Raw genomic sequence first — 16,093 nt, 5'->3', positions numbered from 1 at the left:
ATTGGTCTGTTCATATTTTCTATTTCTTCCTGGTTCAGTCTTGGAAGGTTGTGCTTTTCTAAGAATTTGTCCATTTCTTCCAGGTGGTCCATTTTATTGGCATAGAGTTGCTTGTAGTAATCTCTCATGATCCTTTGTATTTCTACAATGTCAGTTGTTACCTCTCCTTTTTCATTTCTAATTCTGTTGATTTGAGTATTTTCCCTTTTTTTTCTTGATGATTTGGGTAACGATTTATCAATTTTGTTTATCTTCTCAAAGAACCAGCTTTTAGTTTTATTGATCTTTGCTATTGTTTCCTTCATTTCTTTTTCATTTTTTTTCTGATCCGATTTTTATGATTTCTTTCCTTCTGCTAACTTTGGGGGTTTTTTTGTTCTTCTTTCTCTAATTGCTTTAGGTGTAAGGTTAGGTTGTTTATTTGAGCTTTTTCTTGTTTCTTGAGGTAGGATTGTATTGCTATAAACTTCCCTCTTTGAACTGATTTTGCTGCATCCCATAGGTTTTGGATCACCGTGTTTTCATTGTCATTTGTTTCTAGGTATTTCTTTATTTCCTCTTTGATTTCTTCAGTGATCTCTTGGTTATTTACTAGTGTATTGTTTAGCCTGATGTGTTTGTATCTTTTTTTTTTCCTGTTACGCGGGCCTCTCACTGTTGTGGCCTCTCCCACTGTGGAGCACAGGCTCTGGACGTGCAGGCTCAGCGGCCGTGGCTCATGGGCCTAGCCGCTCCGCGGCATGTGGGATCTTCCCCGACCGGGGCACGAACCCATGTCCCCTGCATCGGCAGGCGGACTCTTAACCACTGCACAACCAAGGAAGCCCTGTTTCTATTTTTTACATTTTTTCCCTGTAATTGATATCTAGTGTCATAATGCTGTGTTCAAAAAGATAGTTGATACAATTTGAATTTTCTTAAATTTACCAAGCCTTGATTTGTGACCCAAGATATGATCTATCCAGGAGAATGTTCCATGAGCACTTGTGAAGAAACTGTATTCTGTTGTTTTTGGATGGAATGTGGATGGAATGTCCTACAGATATTAAGTCCATTTTCTTTGATGTGTCATTTAAAGTTTGTGTTTCCTTATTTATTTTCATTTTGGATGACCTGTCCATTGGTGAAAGGGTGTTAAAGTCCCCTACTATGATTGTGTTACTGTTGATTTCCCCTTTCATGGTTGTTAGCATTTGCCTTATGTATTGAGATGCTCCTATGTTGGGTGCATAAAGATTTACAATTGTTATATCTTTGTGTTGGATTGATCCCTTGATCATTATGTAGTGTCCTTCTTTGTCTGTTGTAAGAGTCTTTATTTTCAAGTCTATTTTATCTGATATGAGAATTGCTACTCCAGCTTTCTTTTGATTTCCATTTGCATGGAAAATCTTTTTCCATCCCCTCACTTTCAGTCTGTATGTGTCCCTAGGTCTGAAGTGAGTCTCTTGTAGACAGCATATATATGGGTCTTGTTTTTTTTATGCATTCAGCCAGTCTGTCTTTTGGTTGGAGCACTTAATCCATTTACATTTAAGGTAATTATTGATATGTATGTTCCTATTACCATTTTCTTAATTGTTTTGGGTTTCTTATTGTAGGTCTTTTCCTTCTCTTGTGTTTCCTGCCTAGAGAAGTTCCTTTAGCATTTGTTGGAAAGTTGGTTTGGTGGTACTGAATTCTCTTAGCTTTTGCTTCTCTGTAAAGGTTTTAATTTCTCCATCAAATCTGAGTGAGATCCTTGCTGGGTAGAGTAATCATGTTGGAGCACCAAGACCCTTTTGGGAAGTCTGAAGTCTTATGCCAGCATTCAGTAGGTGTTCTGTAGGAGTTGTTCCATATGTAGATGTATTTTTGATGTATTTGTGGGGAGGAAGGTGATGTCCACATTTTACTCTTCTGCCATCTTGAGGGTACGACCGAATATAGACTTTAGAATCACAGGTTCAAAGAGCTGGCTATTCTCCTCGCCAAACTGTGGAACTTTGGTTAAGTTAAGTAAGCTCTCTATCCCTCAGCTTCCTTGTCTGTGAGGTGGGAATCTATATATTGTGGGCCTGGGGAGCATTATAAGAAGAGATATATGAAAAACTCCTAGAGTCATTCCTGGCATATAAGGGGCACCTGAGTTTATCTCCCCTTTCCCTCCTTCTCTGCTATTGGTATAAGAGCACACTCATGTCTTCAACAGTAGAAGACATTTCCATATTTACTTGCTTACTTATTTAGCAGGTAATAGTGAATCTAGTGAATGTTGACCTCAACTCAAGCATGAGTGGTCTCTATCAAAGATTTATTTACGGTAACTTTGCTTCATTCCGCAATCATTTATAATATCTACATTTCATAATATGATAGTACAGATTTAAACCTGAACAACTCACAAGTATATAACTGATGACTTTGGCTTCACTTACAGTTATTGATCTAAGCCTTCTGTGTAAAACCCAGCAGCAGTCAGCTCTTCGCTAAGCATGTCAGCTGGTTAGAATGGAGGTATTAGGAAATTAGGGAAAATCTCTTTTTTTTTCTTCAGAACCTCAGGTGAACTGCAATCCAATTTCAGAAATGATTTATTTGGTTCATGGGCCAATATGTTGGACAGCGATGGTTTTAAGGAAGTCTTGGCTGAGAATGGCTAGTTAATGTCAATTATGGCCCTGCTTTAAGCATATTCTTTTTTGACCTCTTAGTTCTGTGAGGTCCTGAGTCCTCCGTCTCTCTTCCATCCTGGTTGGTGTTTGATTGGTCAGTTTTTGCATCAGAGTTGACCTCCTGATTGCAGAGTTCTCAGGCTCTCTGCCTGAAATTACTCAAATTTAGCATGAGGGCTTTCTACAACTGCACAGATTTGGTTGGCCATATTCCTATTGTTCGATAATTTTTTATTCTATTTGCTATTACACAAATTCCTGTAACAGATAATTCTGGAGGCATGACACTCTTCAACTGTAAACTTAACCTGTTAATTTTACATTTAAAATCACTCCTTTTACCAGTGAATGTGATCTGTAGATGATACTACGAGAAAAATGTATTATTTTTCCTGTCCTTATAAGGGGAAAGAAGGAGTACCAAGCTGTGTTTCCTGGAAGATTTTTCTCTGTTACTCAAAAAGTTTCCTCTAGAATTATTTCTTTCTGCTCCTATCAAGTTTTTCCCCTGCCCGCAGTTCAACAGCTGGGGTTAAATCCTGTCCTTCTGCTACCTCATATGAGTTTGCTGCTTAATATATGTATATGTATATATACATGCATACTTACATGTATAAAACACACGTACATAATATACATATTTTATACACACATATATGTATATATTTATATATCATTAAATTTTACCATAAGAAACAGTGACGCTTGCAGGAACTCAAATCATGGCAAAATTGGTTTTCTAATTAAGTCACTGCATGTTGTTTTTCTCAGCAGCTCTGCTCTCATATGAATCCCTTCCTCTCCTGAATCCCATGCACCATCCATAGCTTGTTCCCTTTCTTCCCACTGTGCCATCCTTTATCAATAGGAGTAGTCAAATCAACCCTTGGAGTGTTCTTAAAAGCACCATATGCCCAACAGAAGAGCACTCGAATTACTCTGTATACCAGAACCTGCTGTACGTCACAACAGATTAATAGCAGAGACCAAAAACTAGGACATGATGTGATCTTATAACCCATCAGAAACTGTCACCCGAGAGCACTCCTTGGTCCATTTACTGTATCTCCCAGAATCTCATTTCTACCAACTAAATTAGTCAGGCACTTACAGTGTTCTTGGATGCAAATGACTTCTGACCTTAAGGTAGCCATCCAGCTTCTTTCTTTATAGGCACCATATATTTATATCTTTTTTCACAGGGGCCTAATAGACTAAAGAAGGTTGTATTTCATTCTCACATCAAATAGGACTGAGCAGCCTCCCTTCACACTGACCTGCCTTCAGAAGGAAATCAGTTTGAAAGAATATAGGAATGATAAGCCATATATCAATGTGCTTGCCCTACAGGCCAAGTACGTGATAAGTGAGATTAGGTGGTAGAACCTACCAAAATGTAGTTGGGTCTTACAAAATGTGGCAGGTGAGAAGAAGCTTCACAAGGTGATACCAAAGGGAGAAGGAAGGATTAGAGATAGTTATTTAGAGCAGCCTTGAAAGGAGTAGTTGCATAGACACAAACATGGGGGTGAGCTTACTAATATGAGAGTTATGACAAAAAATTCCAACTTCATAGCCATGCTCCTATACATATACATTTTTCCTACAAAAGAGATATTTCCACAGGAATGCATAGCTGCTCTAAAATGGCTATTAAACTGTGGTATCTAAACAGTCATTACACTTTAAAATAGATTTTAAAACTCACACATCAGAGATATAAAAGTCAAATAACTATCCCTCTGCCAGTTATATAAAATTGCAAAAGTAAAATGTATAACATTTAGCATATTGACTCATATTACTATGGGTATTTGTTTTCAGCCATTTCATAATTTCTAGATGCATTAAAGACTTGGTTACAAATTATTAGCATACTAACATTCCTCTAAGAAGAGTATTGACCTTCCTTAGTGTAGCAGAAAACAATTTATTGAGTTCAGAGGCCAGGGTTTGAAGTCCACTCTGTGCCATGACTGAAACACGTTGTGTAACCATGCTGATCCTGACACATGTGCTTACAGGGATGCCTTAAGAGTCAAGTAACTCTGGGGGGCACCATACAAATGAAAGATATTAGTACCTAAAGCTTTGGGTACTCAAGAAAAGTTAGGTATTTTACCCATATGGCCATAATTAATGGATTACAGAGTCAAAATATTTTCAGTGCTGTGCTTATACTCTTTTGCTTCTCACTGAATCAGTTTTTTCCTCAGGAGGGTATGGATGTTGCTGTCACCATCAGATTAAGAGCACATTTTCTGTCCAGATATACAACTTTGGGTAATATATTCATATATTTATGCATATTTTGCATTTTATTTTTGCTCTGCATTAAGTGACATTAATTGAGTATTAGTATAGTAAGCTGTTAAATGAGATATATAGTTAGTCTCTATTAATTCAGGTAACAAATAAAGTTAGGAAGCACCCTCCTTTTATGTGAGAGGGGAAAACAGCATCAGCACATACAAAGATCTCAGTAATTCAACAGCATCAAGGTGCTCAAGAACTAAAATGAAGTTTCTGAGCAAAATTATTTGCTGAGGAGAAAAGAGAAATTAAATATAAGAAGGTAGAATTATCATTACCTGTGTCCTCTAAGTAGAAGTTAGGGATCAAATCCCCCTAGAGTTTTGGCATATCTTCTAAGAAAAGCCAGTTCCTTACATTTTCCTGTTGTTCTATATACAAGTTCTGTATCTCCCTACAGTGAGGCTCCAATAAGGACAGAGAGAACAGGAAGGTTTCAACAAGGAAGTACCTTCTGAATATGCTCTGACTTCGTACACCTTCCCAGACTGAAAACTGCATCTCTCAGGCTTTCTTGAAGCCAGGATTCTGCACGAAATTACATTTCCCCAAATTAAATCACTCAGATAAGATGAGAAAGATGGCAAGCAAAGGCATGGAGGCCTGAGGTTTTTCTGCTTTGTGTAGAGAACCAGTTCCCAGCTTCCTGAGTGTCCAGAGGCAGCTGCACCAGTGGTGGGAGCAGCCATATTCTGTGTTCCCCATCCAGTCAACAGCTTCCTGGATGGTGTTGCTGGTTTCCCTATCCCAGCTTCCTGATCCTTGGGTTCCACACTGCTACAGCAGTGTGTTCTGGAACTACAAAATTTCATTAGCAACTTCCTGATTCCTTCCATCCCTAATAGCAGCAGCATAACTGGGGACTCAGCTCAGCAGTGCTCTGGGAGTTGTTCCTAGAGGTCAGGCCTCAAGTCGCCTCCTCCAGTCTTCCAGCAATTTTATTTTGTAAGCACCTAATTCCCTGTATTACATTCCATTCAGCTGAAAATATTTAAAGCAGGTTCTATTTTAGGAACTAAACACTATGATGAAGGTTTGGACTCCAATGCCTACTTCAAGTAACTGGTAATAGCTGCCTAACACAATGTGTTTAGAACTTTGAGAGTGAGGTCCAAACTCCATGGAAAAGATTTTTTTTATACCTGGCCTGGGAGCATTACACATTTGCCACCTTAATATACATCAGCCTCACGTAACAAATTACTGTGTGTGTGTGTGTGTGTGTGTGTGTGTGTGTGTGGCAGGGTGGGGGGCATGTTTATGTACAAACATATAAAATTTGAAAAGATAGGTAAAATTTCAAAATTTCATTTTTATTCAGATACAATGAAAATGAACTAGGCATACCAAATTAAACAAAGACTGCATAGAGGGAAACGTTAGATTTATTCACAGGAATGCTAAATGAACCATATATGAGTTATAATTTATTATACTTGAAATAGCAAAAGTTACTTCAATACAACCCTGCTAGTCTAAATCCCATCTTCAAGGATGCAAAGGTCTGGCCATTTTGTTCTCTGAACTTGCTGAATTGCTCACTGCTGGAAATGATTTTAAAGGATTAATTTTAAAGAAACTTCAAATCGAAAACCAAACTGTTAGAAAAGAATATAACAACAAATAACAACCCCTCTGTTTTTGTTACTTTGAACCATTTGCCTTGGTAAGGTAGGTTGGTGAAGGGATTTTTTTCCCCATTCTGAAAGGCAATCATTTTTTTCCTGAGAGTGTTAATACTTCAGTCATTTAAGCTTCCTAATTTGATGCTTTTTGGTTAAGAGGGAAACCTTAAGTGAGGAAAGGAAATGCTGAGAGGAAATTACTTGAACAGAACTTAATAGTTTTGTGATATGAAGCTGTGATCACATTTTTTTCACAGTATGAGTCAGTCATATAAATGTTTGGTTTACTTAGTTTCTTAATTTGATATAAGACTAAACTGGGCAAAACTTGTCAGCAAAAATGTTATTTTTCATCAGTTAAACCATACTGATTTCATTATTAATATAGCATCTCATATATGCAAGTGGAACTGACTTAAGTGGGCTTTTGGTCAGCATAAAGCTCATTTTTAAACGTATGTTTTTAAATGAATGACTATCCCATGCTATAATTTCAATAACCCTGTCTCCTACATGGGTATTTGAAGATCATGGTTATAGTTACTATTAGTATCAACATAACATAAGTAGGATTCATTATTAAACTCTCTGGGGATTTCTAAAGTGATTACATTCTCTTTAAAATCCACAAAAAGGAACTCTTCAAAAGATAACAATCCAACGAGATGAGATGGGAACCATCTGCTTCACTTACAAATCATATCCTTATTTTCTGTGGTATGTCATTGCTGTTCTGTCCTATTAGCACCAAAGAATGAAATTCAGGAAGGTTGGTTTTTACAGCTTTTTATCTTACAAAAATGGAAAAGAGGTTGAACATCAACTATAAGAGTAACCTCCTGCCTAATCTCTGGCAAAGGCCCCCATCAAACCCAATTCCTCAAACTAGCTTTCTTCATGCTATCAAGTATGTTCCCTAATGGTTTCATGTTATGAGCAAATACCCAATACTAACTTTTTCTTTTGAATTTTACACCAATCTTTTTCATTTTTCTATTACTCTCAAGCATACAGAATAGGTGGTAACCAGCTTGGAACCTGGAAGGCTTCCATGACCAAGAATATCTCCTGACTCAGGTGCCATAGTGATTAAAAGTTTACTATTACAACAAACAAACCAACTAATTTAGCTCATGATAACAAATGCCAACTTATAGTGCTCTGATTAGCTTCTTATCAATTCAAAAAACCAAGAAATCCGAGGTTCTGTGTATGCCTTTGGGTTATTGTGCCCTATTTTTACATGTAAAACTCTCGAGAAGGGTAGCATACTGAGTCCCTACAGCTTGGAAGGAATTGGCTTGCTAAATCTCTTTCCAAGTGGGTACAGGACAACATAGGATATAGGATCACTAGGATCCCTGAGGCCCTGGGAAAGAAGATAGTGCTTTATTTAATTCTCAGACTTGATTCCCTGCTCCTAAACTAACTTTTCCCTAAGAGAAGTGAATTTATTTTTTTCAAGTGCAAATCCATTTCTTCTTCCAAGGGAGCATTTCCAACAGAATTCAATTCCCTGATTCTCTGCCCTGCCTCTTATGAGAATTCTCCTTTCAGTTTCTATTCCAGCTCCCATCCAACTAGACTCTAAGCCCAACCCATCCAGCAGCATGTTATTTTGTGACTTGAAATGGTGCGGCATAGTAGGAAATGTCTGGTCTCTGGAGCCAGACAGACCTTGGCTGCAGTCTCAACTCTATCACATACTGTATGATCTGGAGCAAGTTACTGAACTTCTCTGAGACAGTTTCCTCCTCTCTGTAATAGGGTTAATAATACCTACCTTGGGGCTTCCCTGGTGGCGCAGTGGTTGAGAATCTGCCTGCTAATGCAGGCGACACAGGTTCGAACCCTGGTCTGGGAAGATCCCACATGCCGCGGAGCAACTAGGTCCGTGAGCCACAACTACTGAGCCTGCGCGTCTGGAGCCTGTGCTCCACAATAAGAGAGGCCACGATAGTGAGAGGCCCACACACCGTGATGAAGAGTGGTCCCCACTTGCCACAACTAGAGAAAGCCCTCGCACAGAAACAAAGACCCAACACAGCAAAAATAAATTAATTAATTAAAAGAAAAGGGATAAAAACAGTAAAATATAAATATTTTTTTAAAAAAAAAAAATAATAATAATAATACCTACCTTACAGAGGCTGTGGTTGGCAGAATAAAAGCCCTTAAAGATGTCCACACACCATGCCCCAGAATCTGTGAATATGGTATTTTACAGACAAAAGAGACTGCGGTGCCTAGACTCTTTATCCTGGAAGATTGTTCTGGGCCCTATCTAATCATATGAGTCCCTAAAAGCGGAGATCCTTTCCAAGCTGTGGTCATGAAAAGATGTGTCAGTGGAACAAGAAACATGGAGAAGGCAGGATGAGAAAGACTCGACCTGCCATTGCTGGCTCTGAAGATAATGGAAGGGGCTCATGAGCCAAGGAATAAGGATGGCCTTTGGAAGCTGAGAAAGTCAAGGGAACAAATTCCCTGCTGACCCCTTGATTTTAACCCCGTGAGACTTATGTCAGACTTCTGACCTACAGAACTATAATATTTAAAATATGTATTGTTTTAAGCTACTATGTTTGTGATAATTTGTTCCAGTGGCAATAAAAAAACAATACAGAGGTGTTGTGAGAAAGCATAAGTAGATGGTCTACCATAGAGCCTGGCATAGATTAAGCCCTAAACAAGTATCAGTTTCCTCCCACAGTTTATCTAGGAAATTCTAATTCATGCATTCACAACAAGAAATAAAACAAAACAAAAAACACATTCTATGTGCCAGACACCACTCTAGGAGCTCTTGGAGTTTACAACCTAATCAAAGGAGCAAAATCGTTTTATATACTGCAGTAATTTTTCACTTTCTACACATACCAGACTCAAGCAGGCCATTTGTTTTCCTCAACCATTGTGCCAAAGGCTCCCACACGTTCACTCTCATACACATCAGCAAGACCCACCAACAGCTGCACACCTCCTAGTCTTTTGACCTTTTGAGTCTGTTTCTGTAGAATTCTAAATGGAGAATATTATTTGTGTTTTGTTTTGCATTCAGGAAGCAGATGGAAACTGAGTGTTACTGATAGGTTTGGTCTTAGAGTGCCTGTCTCTGATCATAGGACCATACAAAATCCATCAAAAATACCACTATGACCTCACGACAGCCACAAAGCAAAGAGGCTCAAATCGATCACTTTCGAGGGTTAGCTGGGAGATGGGGAGAGGAGAGGGGAGAGAATGGCATTGCTGCTATTCCCCTTAAAGCTTTTAATAGATGGAAACACTGAATTAAACATCTATTTTGGTAAGTTCAGATTCACATCATTGAGTGCAGGTGAGCCAGGGCATAAATTCAAGCTCTTCTTTCAAAAGAGGAAGCACTACAGAAGAGTCTGTTTAGACCAGCAGAGCCACCTGGCCTTGCCTTCCCCACTCCACCTCTCCTACAGCACTTGGTATTTTATTCAGACTCATAGTGGAGGTAACACAATTCTCTGACCAGTCCTTGAGACAGAATGCTTCTGGATGCAAAGGACTAGGAAGTCCTTCATTATCCTGTCCATGCTGGATGCTGACCCTGCCCACTCCTCCTCCTGGTAGAACTTATGGCAATTCTGCTTCTAGATGTCAAAATTAAAATCCCCTTTCCTGAGGTAGGAATCCCACCCCAGACTTGAGCAGCTGAGAGCTAGTATCCTCTGAGGAACACTCAGAGAAACATATTCTCACCTTGTGATGACCTTTATAGTTTTACTCTGCTTCCACGTATCCCTTGCAGCTATACTTGAATCCCAGTGACTACAAGGAGGACCTACTAGAGAGGTGCAGGCTTTTATCAGAACATGGTCCCTGGCTAGATAGGTTAGGCTTTTCAGCAGGGGACTTGTCAGCCTCACAAAATAATGTTTGCCCCATAATTGAAGCATCCCACTGTCAAGAAAAATCAAGTCTCACTGTCGGAGAAGGAATCTAATCATTTCACTCAGGAATGATTCTGGGAGTCTGATGGATTGGTGGAGCTCTCCTTGTTGCTTCCCTTCTCTGCGTGTAAATGTGTGAATTTTTTTTAATGTTTTTATTGATGTCAACACGTTGACATAAAAACAACACTAATACTGTATGATTTGGGCCTCTGGTTTCCCACATCTCCCCATCTCCTTGAGCAACTGGCATAGCTGGAGGACTGTTTACTCTATGGCTTACTTCCCCCTGATCTTTGATGTCCCAGGATGTCAAAGGTTGTAAATTTAATATTGATTTTATAAAGTGGTTTTTCTCTAACATGTCAGTTATGATTAGCTTCAACCTGGAAGAAGCTCAGCCACTGATCTGGATTTGCACGCAGTGTGGCTCCCCAGCTCTCAGACTCTCTGAGTGAATGCTTTATTTATTAGAGTGGCAATGGTTTGTAAAGGCCAGGACAACCCCCAGCCCTCTCTCTGCTCTGAGCCTCCAGCACCTGGGCCCTTACATTAAGCTTGAAAATCTAAGTAGATCAGAGAGACGTATCATTTACTGGCATGTCAACAGACAGAAGAGTTTATAGATCACATTATACCCCAGTGGCTATAACCAGAGAGAGAGGAATGAGAAGTCTTACTTGGGTTTCCACCCCTCCCTTTCTTCAGTCCCCCAGTGCCCTCGTGTTCCACCACCAGGGTGGGGGCCACTGCTATAATAACACTGATAAAAGCTGACATGTATTGAACACTTTCTATGTGGTGATCACTTAATAAACATCAGGCACTGTCCTGAGGGTTTTCCACACATCATCTCATTTAATGCTTACATCAGTCCTATGAAGTGAGTATATATTATTACCACTATTGTCATTTAATAGTATTATTACTCCCCTTTTACAGATGAAGGAACCAAAGAATGCCCAGGATCACACTGCTGTAGCTTTTGAGGTTGGCAGTCTGACCAGCTCTCCTGCTGCAGCCCACATTCTCATCTCCAACACCATAATGAGTGCTTTATCACAAAACTGGCAAGAGACATTTTTGCACCAATCATGCTGAGGTTAACGCTTTGGTTTAGGTTAATGTTCACTGTTCTCATCTTTTGATACAAAGTGATCTTGGAGCAGAATAGTAGAATTCATCCCCAAATTCCGTTTCCTTTCTTAAGAAGAGGCAGGCAACTGGTGTGTTTATCCTGCTCCACTGACCTTCTCTCCCTCCTCACAACTTGGAAGAATTCCTCCTTAGAGGATGAAGCTGAGGAGACTCACCCCTTTGTGCAGGAAGCTCCTCCTGAAGCCATGAGGCCATGTTCCTGCTCATCAGCTGCTCACTGCAGGTGCTGCAAAGGGGCCACATGGCCTTCCAAGTTAAGGAACTGGATCACAGCCTGCTTCCTTTGGGAGATCTCAGCCCACTGTATTTTAACATTGCAGAGCCCTCCTTCCAGGAGGCTGACAGAGGGCACTTGGGCACTTTATCTCCCAAGTTAAATACACTCCTTGAGCTTACCTGTGTGCCAAAGTCCTCCATTCTTTCCCCGAGGCTAAGATGGGCCAGGCAAAGAGTCTGTTTGGGACTGCTTTTCCTCATAGTTGCCTTCTTCCCTCTTCCTAGGCTTTAACAGTGGGAGAAAGAATTCATTAAGGCAAATTAAAGACAGTGCCAAATTCTTTGACACGCCTCTTATTAAGAGGTGAGATATCTATCCCATCCCTTTGATTCTGGGTGGGCTCTGTGACTGCTCTGACCAATAGAATACAGTAGAAGTAATGCTGAGCACACTTCTGGGCCCAGACCTTAAGAGATTGGCAGCATCCACCTCCACTTATTTGTCACGCATAATAAGCCAACTACTCTGATGGAGAAAGCATACGGCAAGGCCCTGAGACTACATGGAGAGAGAGAGAGAGAGAGAGAGAGAGAGAGAGAACCCAGCTGAGCCTCTCAAGGGGCCAAATATGTAAGTAAAGTTGTCTTGAACCCTCCAGATTAGCCCAGATACCACCTGAATGTCACCAAGTGATGCCAATCAAAGAACAAAGAAATGCCTGAATTCCTGACCCACAAAATTGTGAGATACAATAAAATGGTAGCTGTTTTGCAGTAGTGGGTTATGCAGCAATAGATAACAAGTATAGGTACATAGGTGCCTGGGACAGACCACGTCAGCTTTTAAGGCTCCTGGACTTTGGGCATGCACTCACAGAGGGCAAGCTGCTCTGTCTAGCCTGACTCAGTGCATTCAAGCATAGGGAAGAGCATGCTGTCTTCTCCAAATAACTCTTAATTTGTGACATGAGACCATTTCTGTAAGACAATCACTGGTGTGCTGCCCTGTGGAGCAAATCTTCCCAACTGATTACACATTGTTAATGAAGGATTAATCCTTTAGTATATTAGCGTCTCATAAATCATGGACCAGTCGGAACCCAGGCCTAAGCGAAGCACACTGAGCCTATGCTTTGTTTTTTGCTTTAATTTCCCTAGTTACCATATTATTTTCAACAGTCAGAAGGTAAATATCTTCACTTCAGAAGAAGCACACAGAAAGCCCTGCTCTCGGGTAGATAAGGGAGCACATTCTTTGTTGTAAGGCTTAAGAATTATGGTAAAAGACATAAAGATAGTCTCTTTTAGTTAGTAGTTTCCAAATATAATTTCATTCTTCTATTTAATTATATGTGTTTCAATGCATACTCTACTTTAAATGCCTGTGAGAAAACAGTATATTTTGGAAACATAATGTACTTTTTTGAGTATTCATGGTTTATTGGTCAAACCATAATATACTTTCATGGCAATGAGACAAATAAAAAACCACCTGAGAGAGAAATAAGGGAAACTTGATAAGTAGTCAGTTTGGTTTTATCCTCAAACTACACTGGCCCAAAATCTTTTTTGAGGTGAAGCTACTATGGATATAATACTTATTTTCGACACTAAAGTTTCTGTTGTTTGTGTGTTTGTTTGTTGTCCAATAGAAACAAAACATAAAAGCTGGAGTAGAAACTTCTTTCGAGAGAATCCCATCCTCAAATTCAACAGAAAGATGTGCCAGCCCTTGACTGCCCACATGCAGGTTATCATGGCTAGAAGTTTAAAGAAGAGACATTTATGAGCCTTTTATTTCAGACTTAACCTGACAATCACAGACCACAGAACTCAGGGATCTTTGCTGGCATCAAGAGATCAGTTTCTGCATCCAACCCATGGGTTCTGTTTCAGGAATTAAATTAGATTTGGGAAGGAAGAAGAGGAGCTAGCCAAAAGACAAGGAAGGGAGAAGAACCACAAAAGGAAAATGTCACATCAAAGGCGGAGAACAGGACGACATTATTTTATCTGGGTAGTGGGATTTGGGTGCTTTTTGTATTCTTTGTATGGCTTAAGTTTTTGTCATTAACATGTATCATCTATTTAAAAAATAAAAACAAACCATAAAGTCAGGAAAAGAATATATGTCAAAGGAGTAGTCAAGCGGTTTTAAAGAGGCCCAGAGATCTAACAAGACAACAACTTCTCAAAAGAAAGGGACCCCCCCGCCCCGCAATCCATCCCAAACCTTATGGTGCATTGCTCTGTTGAGGGGAACCTCCCAAGAGCCAAAAAAAGAATGACTGGAAATACTGGTTTCTAATGCTTTAATGATTAATTGCTGAAACATAAATCTATGGAGCGTCCCAATTTTCCCCCACTTTAAACATATCTCTGTATGGGGTAAACTTGGACAATGTTGGAATATTGTGTATTCAGAACTGAAGCTGTTTAGGGTAGTAATGCCTATTCCTTTAAATGTAACTGTAATGTTTTTAAGATTTTCCAAGCTATACTAGATAAAAGTCCACAGATAAAAAAACATTATACAGGGAATTCCCTGGTGGTCCAGTGGCTAAGACTCCGCATCTCCAACACAGAAGTCCGGGTTCGATCCCTGGTCAGGGAACTAGATCCCACATGCCACAACTAAAAAAAAAAAAAAAAAATCCCACATGCCACAACTAAAGATCCCGCATGCTGTAACAAAGATCCCGTGGGGGAGGGCTTCCCTGGTGGCGCAGTGGTTGAGAGCCCGCCTGCCGATGCAGGGGACACGGGTTCGTGCCCCGGTCTGGGAAGATCCCACATGCCGCGGAGCGGCTAGGCCCGTGAGCCATGGCTGCTGGGCCTGCGCGTCCAGAGCCTGTGCTCCGCAATGGGAGAGGCCACAGCAGTGAGAAGCCCACGTAATGCAAAAAAAAAAAAAAAAAGATCCCGCGGGCGGCAACTAAGACCCAGGAAAGCCAAATAAATAAATACTTTTTAAAAACTTAATACGGGCTTCCCTGGTGGCGCAGTGGTTGAGAGTCCGCCTGCCTCTGCAGGGGACATGGGTTCGTGCCCCGGTCCAGAAAGATCCCACATGCCGCGGAGCAGCTGGGCCCATGAGCCGTGGCCGCGGAGCCTGCGCGTCTGGAGCCTGTGCTCCGCAACGGGAGAGGCCACAACAGTGAAAGGCCCGCGTACAGCAAAAAAAAAAAAAAAAAAAAACACTTCATACAATTTTTTCATGGTCAGCAAATGCTATTCAATGAGAAGTTAAAATTCATTTTATCGTATCATAATACAAACATAACCAATATGTACTAAGTGTAGCCTATCTTCATCTTATTCCATCTTACAAAATGTTTAGCATTTCCTTCCTCAGATTAATAATTAAGCTTTCAAATTTAGGATGAACTATTTAACATATTGTGCTTTAAAATGTGCACGAAATTTTACGAAATTCTTTTAGGCTGTATGCGAGGGAAAAAAATTCATTTTTTTCATTCCACTAGCTTAATTGAAGACACAGGTTTTTCGGAGGCAGCAAGTTCTGGGTTTAATCACAAGATTTGCCACGTATTGGGCGCGTGACTTGGCGAATTACTTCAACAGCATCCCCTTAAAAGTATATATTAAATATCCTTTAAGCGGCAGGCATTGCGCTCACCACTGGGAACACAAAGAGAACACAGTACAGGTGGTCTCTCCCTCGTCACCTCTCTGGGCCCCCCTTGTCCCTTACGTAAAACACCTACCTCATGTGACTGTTGTCAAGTTGGTAGGAAGATGAAGTACACTATTATCTTCAACACTGTCACAACACAGGGTAAGAGCTTGTCCCTTGCATGAAAACCGGGGATCCCCGGGATGAGGAAAGGAGGTGTTACTTCCTGTATCATAAGCCTCATTTTCTCAGTTCACTTTTTACTCCAGCCCCTGGGGCTGCGACCAGCCCAGCACGGGCGGAGCGGGGACCACGCCTACAGGCCGCCCGGAGCTCGGGTCTGCAGGGCGCCTCTGCGCACGCTCGCGCATGCGCAGCGTGCTAACGCCGCAGCGGCTTGCCCGGAGGAGGAATTGTCGGCCTCGCGGGATGTGGGCCAGAGTATAAAAGCCCAGGAGGGGCTTCCCTAGTGGCGCAGTGGTTGAGAGTCCGCCTGCCGATACACGGCACACGGGTTCGTGCCCCGGTCTGGGAAGATCCCACATGCCGCGGAGCGGCTGGGCC

Source organism: Mesoplodon densirostris, chromosome 4 (assembly GCF_025265405.1).
Source record: "Mesoplodon densirostris isolate mMesDen1 chromosome 4, mMesDen1 primary haplotype, whole genome shotgun sequence".
Taxonomy (NCBI): Eukaryota; Metazoa; Chordata; class Mammalia; order Artiodactyla; family Ziphiidae; genus Mesoplodon; species Mesoplodon densirostris.
The sequence above is the reverse complement of the archived record's forward strand: the minus strand, read 5'-3'. Positions refer to the sequence as shown.